Below are 18,203 nucleotides of genomic sequence, written 5' to 3'. Positions count from 1 at the left end.
TTATGAGAGAGAGAGAGAGAGAGAGAGAGAGAGAGAGAGAGAGAGAGAGAGAGAGAGAGGCAATATGGTCATCTAATTCTTTAGAGCACCGGGACCCACTTTTTAGAATGAGAATCTGTTGGGACCCACTGGAAATGACATCATCAGCAGGAAGAGTTTTCACAATCCTAGGCTGCAATCCTACCCACACTTACCCAGGAGTAAGTCCCATTGACTATCATTGTTAAAAGCATATACACAGTAGCCTGTTAAAAGTGCAGAGCTGAAACACTTCCCCAAATGAAGCCACATACCGTGGTAGCATCAAGTCTAAAATGTTAAAAATAAAATACTGAAATGAATGGGGACCCACCTGAAATGGGCTCGCGACCCACCTTGTGGGTCCCGACCCACAGTTTGAGAAACACTGATTTAGAGAGAGTTCTATTATTGTCTATGCCAAAATAGAGGCAAGCGTGGATGGCTCCCTCCTAATTGCAAATATAACAGTTCGCCTCGACAGCGATCTTCTTATTTTGGGGGGGGAGATAAATGCAGCCACGGGAGATCAAAGATGATGATGGAAATGTTTAGATAGACAAATGCAATTCTGATTGTGCCATTTCTCACATTTACTGGGGAAAAAAGCCTAAAACAAACTTGAAATATAACCTTTCACTCCTATTTTGAGATGTTTATGCCATCCTAGTTGGAAGTGTCAACTCCTACAGCTCGTCTGCCTGGCAATCAATTGCCCGTGACTGTCAGTCATTTGCACGTCGCTACGATGTCCTTACTGTTCCCATACCTTAGGCATACCAGGAAAACAATTTAGGCTGCAATCCTATCCTCACTTTCCTGGGAGTAAGTCCCACTGAATACACTAGGACTTACTTCTGACTAGACCCGCTTAGGATGGTGCCCTAAGCTGCAACTCCAATATTGAAGAAAGTCTTCCTGCCTTCACTTGCCTTCTTCTCTTGATGATCTCAACTTGATAATTACTAATCAACCCTCACTTAGGCCTTTGGGGGCCCAAAGCTATCCAATTTTCCAGTGCCAGTGCAGCTGGGCCAATGGGGCACGCATTCCATCCTGTGCTGGAGTCACAGAGGCCTCCTCAAGGTGAGCCCCTTGCCTTGGGGCTGCATTGCAGCAGCACCAGTGCTGGAGACTTGGACAGGATTGGGCCCTGGGTTAGAAACAATCACAGTCTGTTTCCATTCAGCCAAATTTGGTACTGCTAGAGGCAATTGGTTGGTTGGCAACCTTCAGTGTCGAAAGACTATGGTATAAGCCTACAGCACCCGGTATTCCCAGGCGGTCTCCCATCCAAGTACTAACTAGGCCTGACCCTGCTTAGCTTCCGAGATCAGACAAGATCGGGAGATAGTGTTCAGTGTAGGGAGATGGTTGGCAACCTTCAGTCTGGAAAGACTATGGTAGAAGCCTACAGCACCCGGTATTCCCAGGCGGTCTCCCATCCAAGTACTAACCAGGCCTGACCCTGCTTAGCTTCCAAGATCAGACAAGATTGGGCATGTGCATGGTAACAGATATGTCAGGAGGAGGCATTAGGAAGCTGCCATACTGAGTCTGACCATCTAGAATGGCATTCTTGACACTGACCGGAAGGAGCTCTCCAGAATTATTATTAACATTATTAACAGTATTATTAACAGAATATCAGACAGGAAATTTTTTCATGCCTTACTTGCAGCTACCAGGAGTTGAACCAGGGACCTGCTGCTTGAAAGGAAGTGCCCTCCCACCAGTAGGGCTGTTAGGGGGATGTGGGGGTGCAGGCCACACGGGGTGATGTGCACGGAAGGTGACATCACTACTACCCAAAATTTTTAAAATCTATTTTCGATAATGCCACCTTGTTATATATCATTTGATGCGTAATTTCATGAGGAATGCAATGAAACAAACCACATTGAAATATCTCTATTCTATCAAAAGTTATAGCCAAAGAAGCAGAAGGGCGGGGCAATGGTGCTTCACCACACCCACTACCCGGGGAATGGGAGGAGGTCCATCATGGGGGTGGACTCCCCCATGTCCACCCATTGGCCTCCTGCACTGGGTGACGCAAACCATAGTGAAGCCACTGCCACTAAATTATGAACCCTCCCAATAGGCCTCTTCCCAATAAAGGCTTACGCTTTTATTATTTTCTTGGCTAGAGAAGTTACCAACTTGGCATAAAGTTCCTGCATAAAGTTCAAGGGTCCAAGATGACACCTTGTTCTGGGACTTTCCACCCATTCTTTAGTCTCTCATGCTTTGAACCTCTGTCTAAGACAGGGGTGTCCAAAGTTTTTGGCAGGAGGGCCACATCAGCTCTCTGACGCTATGTCGGGGGCCGGGGGAAAAAAAGAATTCATTTACATTTAAAATTTGAATAAATTTACATATGTTCACATAAGTGAATATATTAAAGATGAACTTATATGAATGAATGAATGTCTTGCAATAGCTTGAGGCCTATACAAGACCTTGCACAAAGCAAGGCTGGCCTTTTCTTTGCTGCCACTACTGCAACACAGACGTGAAAGAGCAAGCAGTGGAGGGAGCCCTTATCCCACAGCTCACGCGAGAGGTCAAACTATCACCCTCACTCTGAGAGCAGTTGCGTCGGGCCAGTGCGGGCTCCAACAAATCTCCGGAGGGCCAGAGGCTCGTTGGAGACTGGGGGTTCACTGAGGGCCTCACTGAGAGGCCTCGAGGGCCACAAGTGGCCCCAGGGCCGGGGTTTGGGCACCCCTAGTCTAAGTCCTGGTCTAAACATTACACCTACCACAAATACAGGATCAGAAGCATGATATTTTGTTGCCATGTGTGCTCTTCAGTCTATATCAGTGGTTCCCAAACTTACTTGGGTCATGATGCCGCAGTAGCCTCCTCAGCCAGGTGCTACCATCCTGGATCTTGTGAAAACTCATGAGGTGCCCAAATGTCCTGAGGTTTTGTGAGATCTTGGATCTCACAAAATCTCATGAGATCCAAGATGGTGGCACCTGGGGAAGTAGATAGAGGTGCCAACTGGAATATCCTGCAGTGCTCCTGTGAGTGTGCCACACACTTTGGGAACCCCTGGTCTTAAAGTTACATGACTTTTGTGCAGAGGTCTCATATGGGAACATGCTCTGAGCAGTGTGGGTTTTCTTTCCCTCATTCTCTGGGAGATGTTCCATGACATAGCTTGTTGTTTGGTGGAAGTTCTCTTCCATCTTCCTAAATAATGTCACTGCACAAGCCTGTAGTGCCACCTTCTTTGGCCCCCATATGGAGCCCTTCGGAGGGCTTTTAAGTCCCACTTCTGGTTTTCAGATGAAGGTCCCATGGGAGCATTCTCTTCATGGGGAGGTGGCATTCTGCAGTCCTGGGCTTGGGCAACACAGGGGCAGAATTGGCAGTGGGAGATATATTATTATTATTATTATTATTATTATTATTATTATTATTATTATTAACAGTATTTATATACCGCTTTTCAACTAAAAGTTCACAAAGCGGTTTACAGAGAAAAATCAAATAACTAAATGGCTCCCTGTCCCAAAAGGGCTCACAATCTAAAAAGATGCCAAGGAATGCCAGCAGACAGCCACTAGAACAGACAGTGCTGGGGTGAGGTGGGCCAGTTACTCTCCCCCTGCTAAAAAAAGGAGCACCCACTTGAAAAAGTGCCTCTTACCCAATTAGCAGGGGTTAATCTCATTTTTTAATTTATTTCTAATATAAACAAATTTAGGCCTTGCTAACTAAACAAAAAATACAGGTGGGACCTTAGTAATCATGGTGTGGGGGGGTCATTCTGGAACCTCCTGTAGATACCAAAATCCATGGATACTTGAGTCCAAGTTTAAATGCTCTGGGGTGAAAAAGTATAAAAATTGAGTGTCTACCTTGTCTCTGCCAAACCACACCATTTCCAAGGCACAGGAGCTTATTTTTTAGCACTGAGAGACCCACTTCTGGATCATGCAGAGGTCCCTCGCTCCTCCCAGACTCGCCCCAGAATGAATCGCAGGCTGGGAAGAGCAAGGAAACTCCATGCGACCCAGAAGTGGGTCTTTCAGTGCTAAAAAAATGTTCCTCAGCCTTGGAAGTTTGGCAGGGAGAAGGTAGAAACTCCAATTTTTTAAAAAGACATTTAAACTTGGACCCAGATATCTGCTGGCATCTGTGGTGAGTCAAATCCACAAATGCCAGATCAGCAGATCTACTGTTTATCAGTATACGAATAAACTGTCCAATAAATTCCAAGCTTATTGTATTTCCTTCTTTTGTATATGCCAGAAACTATAAGGATAAAATTACTGAAGCTGAACATTTCCTGAAAGAACCTAAAAGATCCTAGATGCTGTCAGTATCATCAACACCTGGCATCAAATTTATCTTCTCAGGTATGACAGATCTCATGACTGAGGTTTAGAAAATTATGCATGGAGTGGAGAGCGTGGAGAGAGGGAAGGCTTTCACAGTGAAAGTGACCGGCAGGAGACTTGAGACAGACAAATGAAGCGCATGATTAATCTATGGAATGTGGTGCCATAGGACATGGTGATGTCCTCTAGCCTAGATTGCTTCAAAAAAGGATTCCACAAATTCAAGATGGAGAAGTATCAATGGCTATCAGTCCATCATGATGCTTTATGTTGCAGGATGCTAGACTACATAGGCCTTTGACCTGATCCAGCAGGGTTCTTCTTATGTGAAAAACCAAGGACAGTGTCTGTGACAAGTAGATCCTGTGACAATGTCAGCTGAGTTTTGGAAGTTCAGTCGATAGCCATGCAAAGACCTCAACTTCTTATTTTTTGATGTTACCTAACTCCTTTCCCCATGTGAACTTTTTTGTTGTTGCTTACAATGATATTCTTCCATTGTCTGAGAGGTATTTTTTTTCCTTCCCTTCTAATGTTTAAATAGGCTTTTGAAATTGAAAATGGAGTTTTTAAACACCTTCACAGCTGCCTTGGGACTCACTTTGAGTCACTATCATGGATACGCTTCTAAGCGCCAAGTCCTTTCAATCACTTTGAACCTTTTGTTTTAATTTTTTAAAGCTCATTTGAACAGAGTCCATATTCTAATAGACTTTGTATAATTGAGGAAAAAAACCAAAACAAAGAGATTCTATAACCCACAAACATGAAACGCATTTCTCAGGAGTAAATCCAAAATGGCACCCATGAGCCTACGAGGTGGGAATCTCAAATAATTAATAAGGTTCAGTAAAGCAAAATAAGGAGCTTCCTTCTGTTAAGTGCAAATTGGAGAGAGCTTGGTTCATGGTGTGATGTTCTCTGACAGACGAGCCAGAAGCCAATTTAAGACCCTGAGCATTAATTTTGCTTCAGGGTGGAGGAAAGAACGCGGTGGACTGAAGATACCATTCAAAGTACTTTTATGTATGACTAGTTAATTATCTTCCCCTGGAGGCTGGGGATAAGAATAGGCCCTCAGTTTGGCTGTACTTGTCGTAAGAGGCGACTAAACAGCCACCGGGTAGATGGGACTCTTTAGCCTGGGAAGGCAGCTCATCCGAGAGAAGGAAAACTCTGATCCCAAACCTCCACTGCCTTGTGGCTACATCCAGTTATGGAAAAGGCTTCAGGAGTCAACCTCAAGGCAAAAGCCGGAGCTGGAGTCCCTGAGGCAGTTCATGGCTGAACACAGTCATGTTCTGGCAACTCCTGCGACGCCGCTGGAACCAACCATATTGGCCTCTGCCTTTCCATTGGGCCATTTCAGTGACGTGGAGAGGGGGGATTTGCTGCATGGGTAACAGTCTATCCTCCATATCTACCTTACCCAGGCTTTGCGCACTGGAGAGGACACTCTGTTCCAGAACCACCATTCAGAGCGTGATACCAGTCTTCCGAGACTGAAAGATGCCAACAAGAAGTTAATTATCTTCATGTGTGTGCATGAATCTGTCTACCAGCTTGGCATGCTGGGGTATGTGTAATGTAGGATCTGGCTTGCTCTCCTCTTTTCTCTGTTCCCCTTCTTTTCACTGTTGTCCATGCAGCTCAATCCTGATGGTTCAATCTCCAGTCAAAGGGATCGCTCACTTACTCTAGTCTCTTTTCTTTGGGCTTCATGTCTGATTGCAGGATTGGGCTTGGGGATTCAGGATATCAAGGTTCAGAGCGATTTATTGTCTACTCTGATATTGTAACTTCCATCCCCACCTCCTTGTATCTATTCTTGAGCCATCATGTGCCCCTGGTATAGCTAAAATCTGGATTTGGGACCTCTGGACCAAGGAGATCAAGGATCAGGCCAGGGACATCAAAGATTTCCAGAATGAAATGAGAACTTCTCCTGGGACCATCCCAGGAAGCAACCATGGTGAAATCTTCTCCCACATGTAGTGGTTGAAGTCTTATTGCTCCCTTCTTCTCCGCCTCTAAGGTTTCAATATGGTGCTTTGAAATTGTAGCCATTACATCTGCCTGGCCAGATGGCAACTCACTTCTGTGCACTGCTCATCTTTATGGTTCAGCAACAGCAAAACAGTACCCCCTAGCTGGCCCACCCAATGAGATTGGCATAAGCATGTCCATTGGGCATACCAGGTCACCTGATCAGATTTGGAAGGAATGCCCACACAGCCATGAAATATCCATGACATCCCTCAACTGAGGTTACTTAAGGACAAGCCCAAGGGTTATTGGATGTGTTCTGTCTTGGCTCCCACAGTGTAAATTGTATACAGCCAGTTCCACTCACCTCCCAAAGGTTTGGAGAGGTGTAGCAGAAGCCTGGAGTAAATACATGAAAGACTGGAGTAAATCTGCTACTTAGATGTGTAGGGACATTACTTTGATATTGTTATGCTATAAGCCCCAGGCCTGTAGAGAATTTACAGGCTGTATAGAGCAAGGCCCTGATGTCTTGGCCTGCATACAGTGTAGCATCATGGGAGTGGCTGATGCAATACCTTGTCACCAGATGCGTCACCAGATGGCGAGTCATAGGATCACCAGACTGTAGCCCGCCTCTCATTGGCCAGTGCCAGTATATACTGCAGCCTGTGCAAGCTGCTATGTGGAGTGTCTGCGGGAAGCTACGTCGGTGTGATTCGTGATCGGAGTGTCGAGAAAGAGAGCTATCTGTGCTGTTTGCTTGCAAAGCTGCCTTTGAGCTGTAAATATCTTTTACATACTTCAAGTAAAGGAACATCTGGTGGTGGAGCATTGCCGTGTGCCTTATTATTTTCCAGGAGTACTTGCCTGACCTTGGGTCTCTGGAGCTGCGGTGTCGGCTGCGTACAGCTACACTTTTACTAAGAGCTGCATCTGGGCACTTCGAACATCCCAGCAACTACACGTCCTTATTTCTGCTCCTTGTACCGTACTGTTCAGAAGTACTTCAGAAGTACTGTTCTTCCTCTTTCCAGCAAACCTCCTCCTCGCATCTGTTCTTGAGCCATCATGTACAGCTAAAATCTGGATTTGGGACCTCTGGATCAAGGAGATCAAGGATCAGACCGGGGAGATCAAGGATTTCCAGAATGAAATGAGAACTTCTTCTGGGACCATCTCAGGAAGCAAACACGGTGAAATGGTGACCGCTGGTTCTATACTACAGTATAAGGCTGTAACAGGCCTGTCTCCTCCCAAAGAGGTAGGGTGACGGCATAAGGGGTGAGGTAGAATGGGGGGTGGGGGCTTCAGGGCATGGCCAGGTGGAATAAATAACAAACCTACTGCGGCAAGTTGATGTTCAAGGTGGGTGTTTTCCCCCAAGGATTTGTTTTACAGAAATATTTCCAGAATACTCCTGTGAGTCCCCTTGTCTTGGGCTTCCACAACCCTCCCGGTTTCCTTACCCAGTGGCATCAATAGGGTCTGTGACACCCAATGCAGGAGCCCAGTGCGCACATCTTCTAATGATGCCAATGTCCTCACCATAGTGGGAAACCCTGGCCTCTGAGCGGCCCGCTTGGAGGCAGGCTGTGCAGCATGGCCTTTCCCAGTTTGAAGAGACACTTGGCCAACAGTCTGAGGCAAAGAGGCAAAGAAGGAAGGCCCATAGCCAGGGAGACAGACCAGGGACAGACTGCACTTGCTCCCAGTGTGGAAGGGATTGTCACTCCCGAATCGGCCTTTTCAGCCACACTAGACGCTGTTCCAGAACCACCATCCAGAGCGCGATACCAGAGTCTTTCGAGACTGAAGGTTGCCAACAATCTCACCATAGCCCCCTAGAGAGAGTACCTCCACTTTGGAATGCAGCTGGTGGAGCTGGGGACTTTCTGGGCCGAGCAAGTGCACCCTGGGTATGATCCCATGCCTGGATCTGGGGTTACATAAGCCTGGAAGTGGGTCAGGGCTCCTGGTGGCAGGGGGCGCTCTACGGCCTGGTAACCCCTGTCCAGAGACCAGCCATAGCTGGGGAGGAGCAGCTTCCTTCCTCTCTTACCAAGTCCTATTCTTTTGGCTGTTTTGCAGTTCTTGCCCTGTGCTCCTTTCTTCTGGTTCCCTCCTTCTGGGTCTGCCTCCCTCCTCCTGGCTCGGGTCCACTATCCTGCCACCAATTCCCTATCCCCCCCACCTTACTGGCTCGTCTCCCTCTGTCTCCATTCCTTTGGCCTCCTTCATTGGCCTTCTGGCCATTTCCCCCTTTCCTTTCCACTCCTACCTCATCATCATCATCTTCTCCCCCTCTAAGTTTCTGCCTCTCCCACTCCTCCCATTCCATTCCATCTTCCTTCCTCACCTCCATCTCCCTTTCTCCATGCTCTCTTCCCAACTCCTCCCCACTTGCCTCCCCTTCCGCCTCTCTCACGCCCCTTCAACTAGTGTAAAGCCTTTATCTGTCCTAACACACACGGGGTTCTGACCCTTCCTGAACGTGGCCTGTTTTAACCAATTCCATTCTAATCTGTTTAACTGCTCGAATTCCCAGTCAAGAAAGTCTTGGAAAGTGACAGTCGTGGGAGGGGTCCAAGAATTTAAATCCAAGAATACTCAGCGCCTTTCCAAAACCCCAGTCCTCAGGGTTCTTTTGGGAGAAAGGCTTGGTAGCAAAACTTTGTCTTGGAATCTGGCCCTTGTTCTTCTGGACAGATCTCCTGCCTGTACAGTAACCAGGGACTGAAAGCACCACAGCTTTGTGTGTGGGGGGGGGACCCCACCCAAGACTCTTCACTTGCACCTTGGGCTGCTGATTTCTGAGCACATCTGCTAGGGCTCTACTCCACCACTGGGGAGTGGTCTGCCTGGGCAATGGGCTCTAGTCATCCTGCTCCTGCATCTTTTCCTTCCATGGCATCCTGCCATGATTAATCTGGGCTCAGCCTTTGTTTCCTGCCTCCAATTTTATTTGTGTGCCTGCATTTGCATAAAACATTCATCTGTCAGTGACAACCTGGAGCAGTGGCGATGGCCACCGGGGGCAACAGCAGAGAAAGGCAGCAACCAGGAGAAGGCCAGGGCTCTCTGTCTGTGCCGCTGAGCCTGCCTTTGGATTTCTTTGAAAGGACAGCTCTTGGTTTGCATTTTGGAAAGTCACCTTCACAGTGAACTGTTTGAGAAACTTACTTTCAAGTCCACGTAGAGCCTCCGATTAGCCTGGAGACAGCATTACTGAGTCACAAAACCTGCGGTGCGCTTGGCAGATGGGAAACCTTTTGGCCCTTGCAGAACAGAGGTGGAGAAGAGCCGTGAATCTTCCCCCACCCCACTTTCAACAAAGCTGTTTCAACAGATGGCTGCTAAAAGGAATATTATATGCCTAAAATGAAACCTAGTGTGGGTTTTTTTTGGGGGGGGGGGGAACGCATTTTTAATGTGCTCCCAAATTCCAAGGGGAAAAGAGCAGCTTTTTTGATGTTGTATCATTCTGCTTTCTACTGACTCAAGCTGTTAGTCTGTCTGCTCAGTAATGTCTACTGTGAGAAGGACTGGTTCTCCAAGTTTTCACAGAGGAGGACTTCCTCAATCCCGTGAAATTCTTTGAACTGTAAATGTCAGGGAATGAACCAACAACTTTATGTAACACGCAAGGCAGAATACATGCTGAATCCGAACCCGGAACTGGTCACACCCCAAGCAGTTAGACCCACATACAGTGGTACCCCCTTATCCACAGGGGTTCCGTTCTGGACCCCTCTCCCATGGATAGCTGAAACCACAGATGCAGGCGAACGCCCATCCCCGCAGACTGACCGCTGCAGTCTGAAGGTATGTGCAAGCTCTTGGTTTTAGAGGCAGGCTGCCTCTGATTGCCAGATGCAGGGTAGGGCACCGGGACACAGGTTGTGTCTGTTGTCTTGTGTGCTCTCTGGGGCATTTGGTGGGCCACTGTGAGATACAGGAAGCTGGACTAGATGAGCCTGTGGCCTGACCCAGTGGGGCTGTTCTTATGTTCTTAACTACAATTCCCAGGAGGCCTTGCAGGTCTCTTGTTATCTGGCGTGCTCCCTGGGGCATTTGGTGGGCCGCTGTGAGATACAGGAAGCTGGACTAGATGGGCCTATGGCCTGATCCAGTGGGGCTGTTCTTATGTTCTTAACTACAATTCCCAGGAGGCCTTGCAGGTCTCTTGTTATCTGGCGTGCTCCCTGGGGCATTTGGTGGGCCGCTGTGAGATACAGGAAGCTGGACTAGATGGGCCGATGGCCTGATCCAGTGGGGCTGTTCTTATGTTCTTAACTACAATTCCCAGCAGGCCTTGCAGGTCTCTTGTTATCTGGTGTGCTCCCTGGGGCATTTGGTGGGCCGCTGTGAGATACAGGAAGCTGGACTAGATGGGCCGATGGCCTGATCCAGTGGGGCTGTTCTTATGTTCTTAACTACAATTCCCAGCAGGCCTTGCAGGTCTCTTGTTATCTGGCGTGCTCCCTGGGGCATTTGGTGGGCCGCTGTGAGATACAGGAAGCTGGACTAGATGGGCCTATGGCCCGATCCATTGGGGCTGTTCTTATGTTCTTAACTACAATTCCCAGGAGGCCTTGCAGGTCTCTTGTTATCTGGCGTGCTCCCTGGGGCATTTGGTGGGCCGCTGTGAGATACAGGAAGCTGAACTAGATGGGCCTATGGCCCGATTCATTGGGGCTGTTCTTATGTTCTTAACTACAATTCCCAGGAGGCCTTGCAGGTCTCTTGTTATCTGGCGTGCTCCCTGGGGCATTTGGTGGGCCGCTGTGAGATACAGGAAGCTAGACTAGATGGGCCTATGGCCTGATCCAGTGGGGCTGTTCTTATGTTCTTAAAGCACCCCCTAAAACCCGGATTCCGGGAAAATGGCTGGTAGACTGAACCTGAGGAACAATAAAGGAACAGAATAGGGGAATTCACATCCTCTATAGCCAGGAAAGAAAGACCCCCAATAGCAAGTCGAAGCAAGGGAGAAAGATGGTGACAATTTTTTTGTGGATCCAGACCAGTACAGGTGAGGAGGCTGGTTTTTCTGACAAAACCCCTCCAGTCTACAAACGTCTGGAGATGAGTGTGTGTGTCATCGTCCCGTCCCCCCCATTTAAAGAAGACATAAATTGGTCATTCCTGGTTTGAATCAGGAACCGGGATCGTGTCTTGAAACTGCTTAAGAATGCCTAATCCTGAGTCAATAGCCCCTGCAGAGTAAAAACCAGCCTCAGCCAGGAGGCTCTCCCTGCAACCTCTTTCCAAGATCAGCATTTAAAACAAGGGTCATGTCTAATCCCCCAGAGAGCCAACACTTACTCACCGCTTGTGAGTCATCCCACCGGGGCGGCAAACGCTGCTTAAAGACACTCAAATCAAGGTTAACGCATTAGGAAGCCACTGGAAAGTGAACAACACATCGGAAAGCAGGGAAGAACCCCAGTCAGGGCAATGGAGAAAAGGACTTTCAACAGGAAGGAACCTCTGAGAAAGGTGTGCACCTCCTTCTCCTGACAGCTGGCCTTTAATTATTTTTCTGTGTCATTTATTTGTTTTTTCAAGATCTGTTTGTTCTGAGAACCGCACAAAATCACAAGAAATTAAGCTAAGAGTTGTGAACAGGGCTTGTGAGCTGCACAGTTCCAGCAATTTGTTGGGGAGCTCCGTTTTGCAGACACAAAGCTCCCTTCCTCCCAAGTGCCTGGTGCACTAGTTTCTCAATCAGTGGGTCGGGACCCACTAGGCGGGTGCACTGCTTGAGAGTTTGAGGCAGAGATCTTTCCAATCTCTTCCTGCAGGGGACAGAGATTGAACCTGGGACCTTAGGCGTGGAAAGCCTGTGTTCTACCAGCAAGTTACAGCCCCTCCCATGGTCTATATCAGCATTTTTCAAACTGTAGGTTGGGACCCTTTTGGTTGGCTGTGACTAAATTTCTAGTGGGTCCCACAGGGCTCACGACCTTCTGCAGGGCTCCCTGCAGCTTTGAAAGCGAAAGTGGAGTGATCAATCGCGTTCCACTTCCTCTTTAGCTTCTAAAGCTGTGGGGAGCCCGGAAGAAGGTCGTGCAGGGCTCCCTGCACCCCCGGGAGGCTGCAGGAGGCTCAGGTAAGCGCACCCAAGCCCCTGCAGCCCCCTGAGCGGTGCGATCTTGGGGATCATCCCTCTGCCTTCCCCCTGCCCCAGCAAGAACTTAGAGCAGCTCAAACTCTCCCCAAGAGTTTGAAAACCGCTGCCTTAAGCCATGAGGCTATTCATTAGGGCTGCCTCATCACAAGAAGTTTTTTTTTTTTTTTTTTGCAAACAAACAAATTATTACTTGTAAATAAATAAATAGAAATATTATTACTTTATAGATCACCTTTTAAAAAAGTCTCATAAAACTAAGTGGGTTCTAAAAGGGTGCCATTTTCAAAAGTGGGTCCCGATGCTAAACAGTTTGGGAATGACTGGTCTACACATTTTAGTATGCTTAAGAGAAGGGTTGGACTGGAAGGCAACTGTGGGCTATCCCCTGCGTGATGGAGGGATCCTGTCCAAAACCACCTGCACAGGTTGAGCATGTGTCTTCTCTCAGTATCAATGTTCACTCAGTGCTGAAGCACCAGCCATCAATGCTCATTCAAGGTTGATGCACCGGGAATGTTCTCAGACACAAAAAAGAAAGCTCTTTATCAAGCTCTCAAAACACCAACCAAAAGCCCTTATTAGCAAACCGTCGAGTTAATCAAGCAGAGGGTGTCTCTATTTGATGTAAGGGCAATTCTTTTACTCTTTTCTTATGGCACTTGCAGAACTGAAGGTAACCACAAAAAAAAAAAAAAAAAAATTCCAGTTTCCCCTTATGATCCACAGATTATATTGCTTTGTTTGTCCTTTGCTTTAGCAAAATGCCACAGCATCTACATGCCCCCAAAAAGTGCATCTCCCTTTTTGGATAAAAGGTCAGGTTGATTTTTCATGCTCAAAAGGTACCTGCTCCTCGACTTTCACATAAATGGAAAAATATTTGCAATAGAAACAGAAAAGAATTTGATAATTTGTAATGCTGTTTTTCTGGGGAGGGTGGCAAAGTTGTTACTGTGTGCTGATGAAACTGAGGCAGCCACTCTAAATGCCTGGGAGTGAGCTCCACTGAACACCCTGGGACTAACTCAAGAGTAGACATCCAGAATACTACGTATTTTACTGACTTGGGGCCCAATCTTATCCAACCTTCCAGCAGCGGTGCAGCCGCAATGCAGCCCCGAGGTAAGGGAACAAATGTTACCTTATCTTGAGGACGTCTCTGTGACCACCTCCTCACCAAAGGATGCGGCACACACCCCATTGGCATGGCTGCACCGGCACTGGAAAACTGGATAGGACTGGGCCCTCAATCCAGATCAGATGGAAGTATTGGCAATGATGGGACACGCACCAGTACTAAATGGGGTTACATTCCTGCTGAAGGATCAGATTCACAGTTTGGGGGTGCTCCTGGATCCAGTGCTGCTCTCGAATGCCAGGTGCTGGCAGTGGCTGGGGTGCAGTTCATCAGCTGTGACTAGCCTGCGAGCTCCAGCCTCTTTTGGAGCAGTCAGAGCTGGCCACATCATGTCTGTGTTCTATCCAGATTAGATTATTACTAACATGGACTGGCAAAAAAATGGATCCCATTCTGAGAACCAGCCTGACGCAGGTTTTGCAAGCAATTCTTGGAAGCTTGGAAAGTGCAAGGGCGGTGAGACCAGGACAACAATTGTACCATGAAGCATATGGAGAAGTGGAGGGTCCTATGAATTTCTTTTATAGAATAAAACTTGTAAAAACCCCATTTGGGGAAAAAATGGGTTTTGTGGTCAAGACTGCTGATATAGACCTCCTTGAGTCCTCCTTGTAGACTCCTTGAGAAAATATTTCTTTATCCAGCATGTACATAAGAACATAAGAACAGCCCCACTGGATCAGGCCACAGGCCCATCTAGTCCAGCTTCCTGTATCTCACAGCGGCCCACCAAATGCCCCAGGGAGCACACCAGATAACAAGAGACCTGCAAGGCTTCCTGGGAATTATAGTTAAGAACATAAGAACAGCCCCACTGGATCAGGCCATAGGCCCATCTAGTCCAGCTTCCTGTATCTCACAGCAGCCCACCAAATGCCCCAGGGAGCACACCAGATAACAAGAGACCTGCAAGGCCTCCTGGGAATTGTAGTTAAGAACATAAGAACAGCCCCACTGGATCAGGCCACAGGCCCATCTAGTCCAGCTTCCTGTATCTCACAGCAGCCCACCAAATGCCCCAGGGAGCACACCAGATAACAAGAGACCTGCAAGGCTTCCTGGGAATTGTAGTTAAGAACATAAGAACAGCCCCACTGGATCAGGCCATAGGCCCATCTAGTCCAGCTTCCTGTATCTCACAGCGGCCCCACCAAATGCCCCAGGGAGCACACCAGATAACAAGAGACCTCATCCTGGTGCCCTCCCTTGCATCTGGCATTCTGACATAGCCCATTTCTAAAATCAGGAGGTTGCACATACACATCATGGCTTGTACCCCGTAATGGATTTTTCCTCCAGAAACTTGTCCAATCCCTTTTTAAAGGCGTCCAGGCCAGATGCCGTCATGTAATTAGTTTGTGCCACGGGAAGTAGTGACGGCATCTTGCCTGGATGCCTTTAAGAGGGGATTGGACAAATTTCTGGAGGAGAAGTTCATTACGGGTTTAAAGTCATAGTAGGTATGTGCAAGCTCCTGGTTTAGAGGCAGGCTGCCTCTGATTGCCAGATGCAGGGGAGGGCACCAGGATGCCGGTTGTGTCTGTTGTCTTGTGTGCTCCCTGGGGCAGTTGGTGGGCCACTGTGAGATACAGGAAGCTGGACTAAATGGGCCTTTGGCCTGATCCAGCGGGCAGTGATCCAGCGGGCAGCGGGCAGCGGGCAGTGGACACACACACACACACACATGTATAGGGTTTTTGATTACAGTTTTTATAGAAAAGCAGGTTTATATATAGATCTGGATCCCCAAATGATAATGCCGAGCATCAGATATATCAGAAATAACAGTCATATTATATAAATTAGTGTTTGGCCGAACAGAGTGGATTTAAAATGTTTAAGTTAAATGTTTAGGCTTCCACCTCCTTTGGTAACACACAGCTTTCATTTAAACACAAGCCAAGATGGTGACAGATTGAAGACTGCTGATGGCAGTGAAGCTCTTGGCAGAGTGGCACATGGAAGAGAATTAAAGAGGCTGTGTGCGTGTGCCAAATCTTAGGATCACGGCCAAGGGTTCTTTATGTGTTTGTGGGGAAGGGGAGACTCTCCTGAGGCCAGGACTGGCCCAACTGAAGCAGTCGCCTCTGTCAGCAAATTGGTGGGGGGCTTCCATCTCAGACCTCCCACGTGTCTCCACTGCTCCTCGTCCTCTTTCCACTCCCTCGATTGGAAAATCAAGAGGGGGACAGAAGGAGGAACGGTGGAGAGGTGGAGAGTGCAGAGCTAGCGCAGTGGAGACTGGCCGCAGCAGAGAAGGGGGCAACATTTGATGTGCTGCCTCAGGAGGCCTTGGGTGGCCTTGCTTGCAACTATATTTCTTTACACAGGAGTCTCTCCTTCACCAACAAAGGTTAATGTCAAAGAATACCACACACCAGGGGTTCCTAATCTGTGTGCTATAGTGCCCGAGGGCACAATGTGGAACTCACAGAGGTGCTGTGCAGCCTCTTCTTCCTGGCTCACAAGGCAAAATAGGATGAGAATCGCGTGAGATGTTGCATGATTCTCACACAATCCCATGAGATTTTGCTTAATGGTGCCACTGCAACAGGTCTCCTTGGACGAAGGGTACGATTAGGTTAGGTTGGGTTAGATCAGGGGTGCCCAAACCCCGGCCCTGGGGCCACTTGCAGCCCTCGAGGCCTCTCAGTGCAGCCCTCAGGGAGCCCCCAGTCTCCAATGAGCCTCTGGCCCTCTGGAGATTTGCTGGAGCCCGCACTGGCCCGACGCAACTGCTCTCAGCATGAGGGCGACTGTTTGACCTCTCGCATGGGCTGTGGGATGAGGGCTCCCTCCACTGCTTGCTGTTTCACGTCTGTGACACAGTAGCGGCAGCAAAGGAAAGGCCAGCCTTGCTTTGTGCAAGGCCTTTTATAGGCCTTGAGCTATTGCAAGACCTTCATTCATTCATATAAGTTCATCTTTAATATATTCATTTATGTAAACTTATGTAAATTTATTCAGATTTTAAATGTAAATGAATTCTTTTTCCCCCCTGGCCCCTGACACAGTGTCAAAGAGCTCATGTGGCCCTCCTGTCAAAAACTTTGGACACCCCTGGGTTAGATAGCTAGACAGACAGACAGAGGTATGTCTAAGATATAAATCTCATTATATCAATAAAGCTTTGGTTGGCAACCTTCAGTCTCGAAAGACTATGGTATAAGCCTACAGCACCTGGTATTCCTTGGCAGTCTCCCATCCAAGTACTAACCAGGCCTGACCCTGCTTAGCTTCCGAGATCAGAAGAGATCAGGCATCTGCAGGGTAACTTACGCCTAGGTAAGTGTAGATAGAACTGCAGCCAGAATGTCAGAACAAGACACTTCCTAGAGCTTATATACTACTAATATGTACATTCCTTAAGGTCTGCATCAGAGGTCCAGATAGAGGTGTACTCAGTGCTTGTAGCATCCGGGGTAGCAATGTCATGACATCATGCAGCATCATGATGTCACATGATGTCACTTTCTGGGTTCTCCACCTGCTTCCAGAATAACAAAGCAGTTGGAGATCATGGGTGCTCTCAGCAGCCAGTCGGGCAAAATAGCTTGACCAGCTGCTGAGAAGGCATTAGTGCTCCCTCCCAATTGGCACCCATGGCACTTGACCTGTCTTGCCCCAGGGTAGATATACCCCTTGGTCCAGCTATTAGCCGCTGCTGTTTATAAATTTAACATTTGTGTAGGACTTTCTTAGCGAACAAAGTGCTTCCAATGTTGCCCTCACAACAATAAATTACATAGCAATGTACCCATAGCAACCCATAGCAACCCTGGGGGCTGGGGATAAGAATAGGCCCTCAATTTGGCTGTACTTGTCGTAAGAGGCGACTGAACAGCCACCGGGTAAAAGGGACTCATCAGCCTGGGAAGGCAGCTCATCTGAGAGAAGGAAAACTCTGATCCCAAACCTCCATTGCCTTGTGGCTACATCCAGTTATGGAAAAGGCTTCAGGAGTCAACCTCAAGGCAAAATCCGGAGCCAGAGTCCCTGAGGCAGTTCATGGCTGAACACAGTCACGTTCTGGCAACTCCTGCGATGCCGCTGGAACCAACCGTATTGGCCTCTGCCTTTCCATTGGACCATTTCAGCGACGTGGAGAGGGGGGATTTGCTGCATGGGTAACAGCCTATCCTCCACATCTACTTTACCCAGGCTTCGCGCACTGGAGAGGACACTCTGTTCCAGAACCACCATTCAGAGCGTGACACCATGGTCTTCCGAGACTGAAGGATGCCAACAAGAGTACCCATAGTGCAGCTGAGGTTGCGAGGCCACCGAGTGAGACTCCACGGCAGAGATGAGGTTCACACCAAGGGAGTTCTGATTCACAGCCCACTGCTCTATCTCAGCCCTGAATCACCATCCAAACGCTGTGATGCCATTTCACGTTTTGCAGCTCCGGAGACGCAGGCCAACCTCAGAACGCCTCAACCTGGGCAAGAGCAAGCCAGGATCGCAAGCTGGCTCCTTCCAACGTGTGGCTCTCCTCTCCTGCCAGCCTGAAAGGCACATCACGAGCGCACCGTGAACTTCCGCCAGACATTTTGCAATGTGGAGAGGA

General features: G+C 48.2%; 1 pseudogene; it reads right to left on the bottom strand.

Annotated features, from left to right (window-relative positions):
• Positions 1 to 1,274: 1,274 nt before the first annotated feature.
• On the bottom strand, positions 1,275 to 1,397 carry LOC136634094 (5S ribosomal RNA; annotated as a pseudogene).
• Between the last annotated feature and the right edge of the window lie 16,806 nt (positions 1,398 to 18,203).

This window comes from Tiliqua scincoides, chromosome 13 (genome assembly GCF_035046505.1).
Source record: "Tiliqua scincoides isolate rTilSci1 chromosome 13, rTilSci1.hap2, whole genome shotgun sequence".
NCBI lineage: Eukaryota > Metazoa > Chordata > Lepidosauria > Squamata > Scincidae > Tiliqua > Tiliqua scincoides.
The sequence above is the reverse complement of the archived record's forward strand: the minus strand, read 5'-3'. Positions and strand labels throughout refer to the sequence as shown.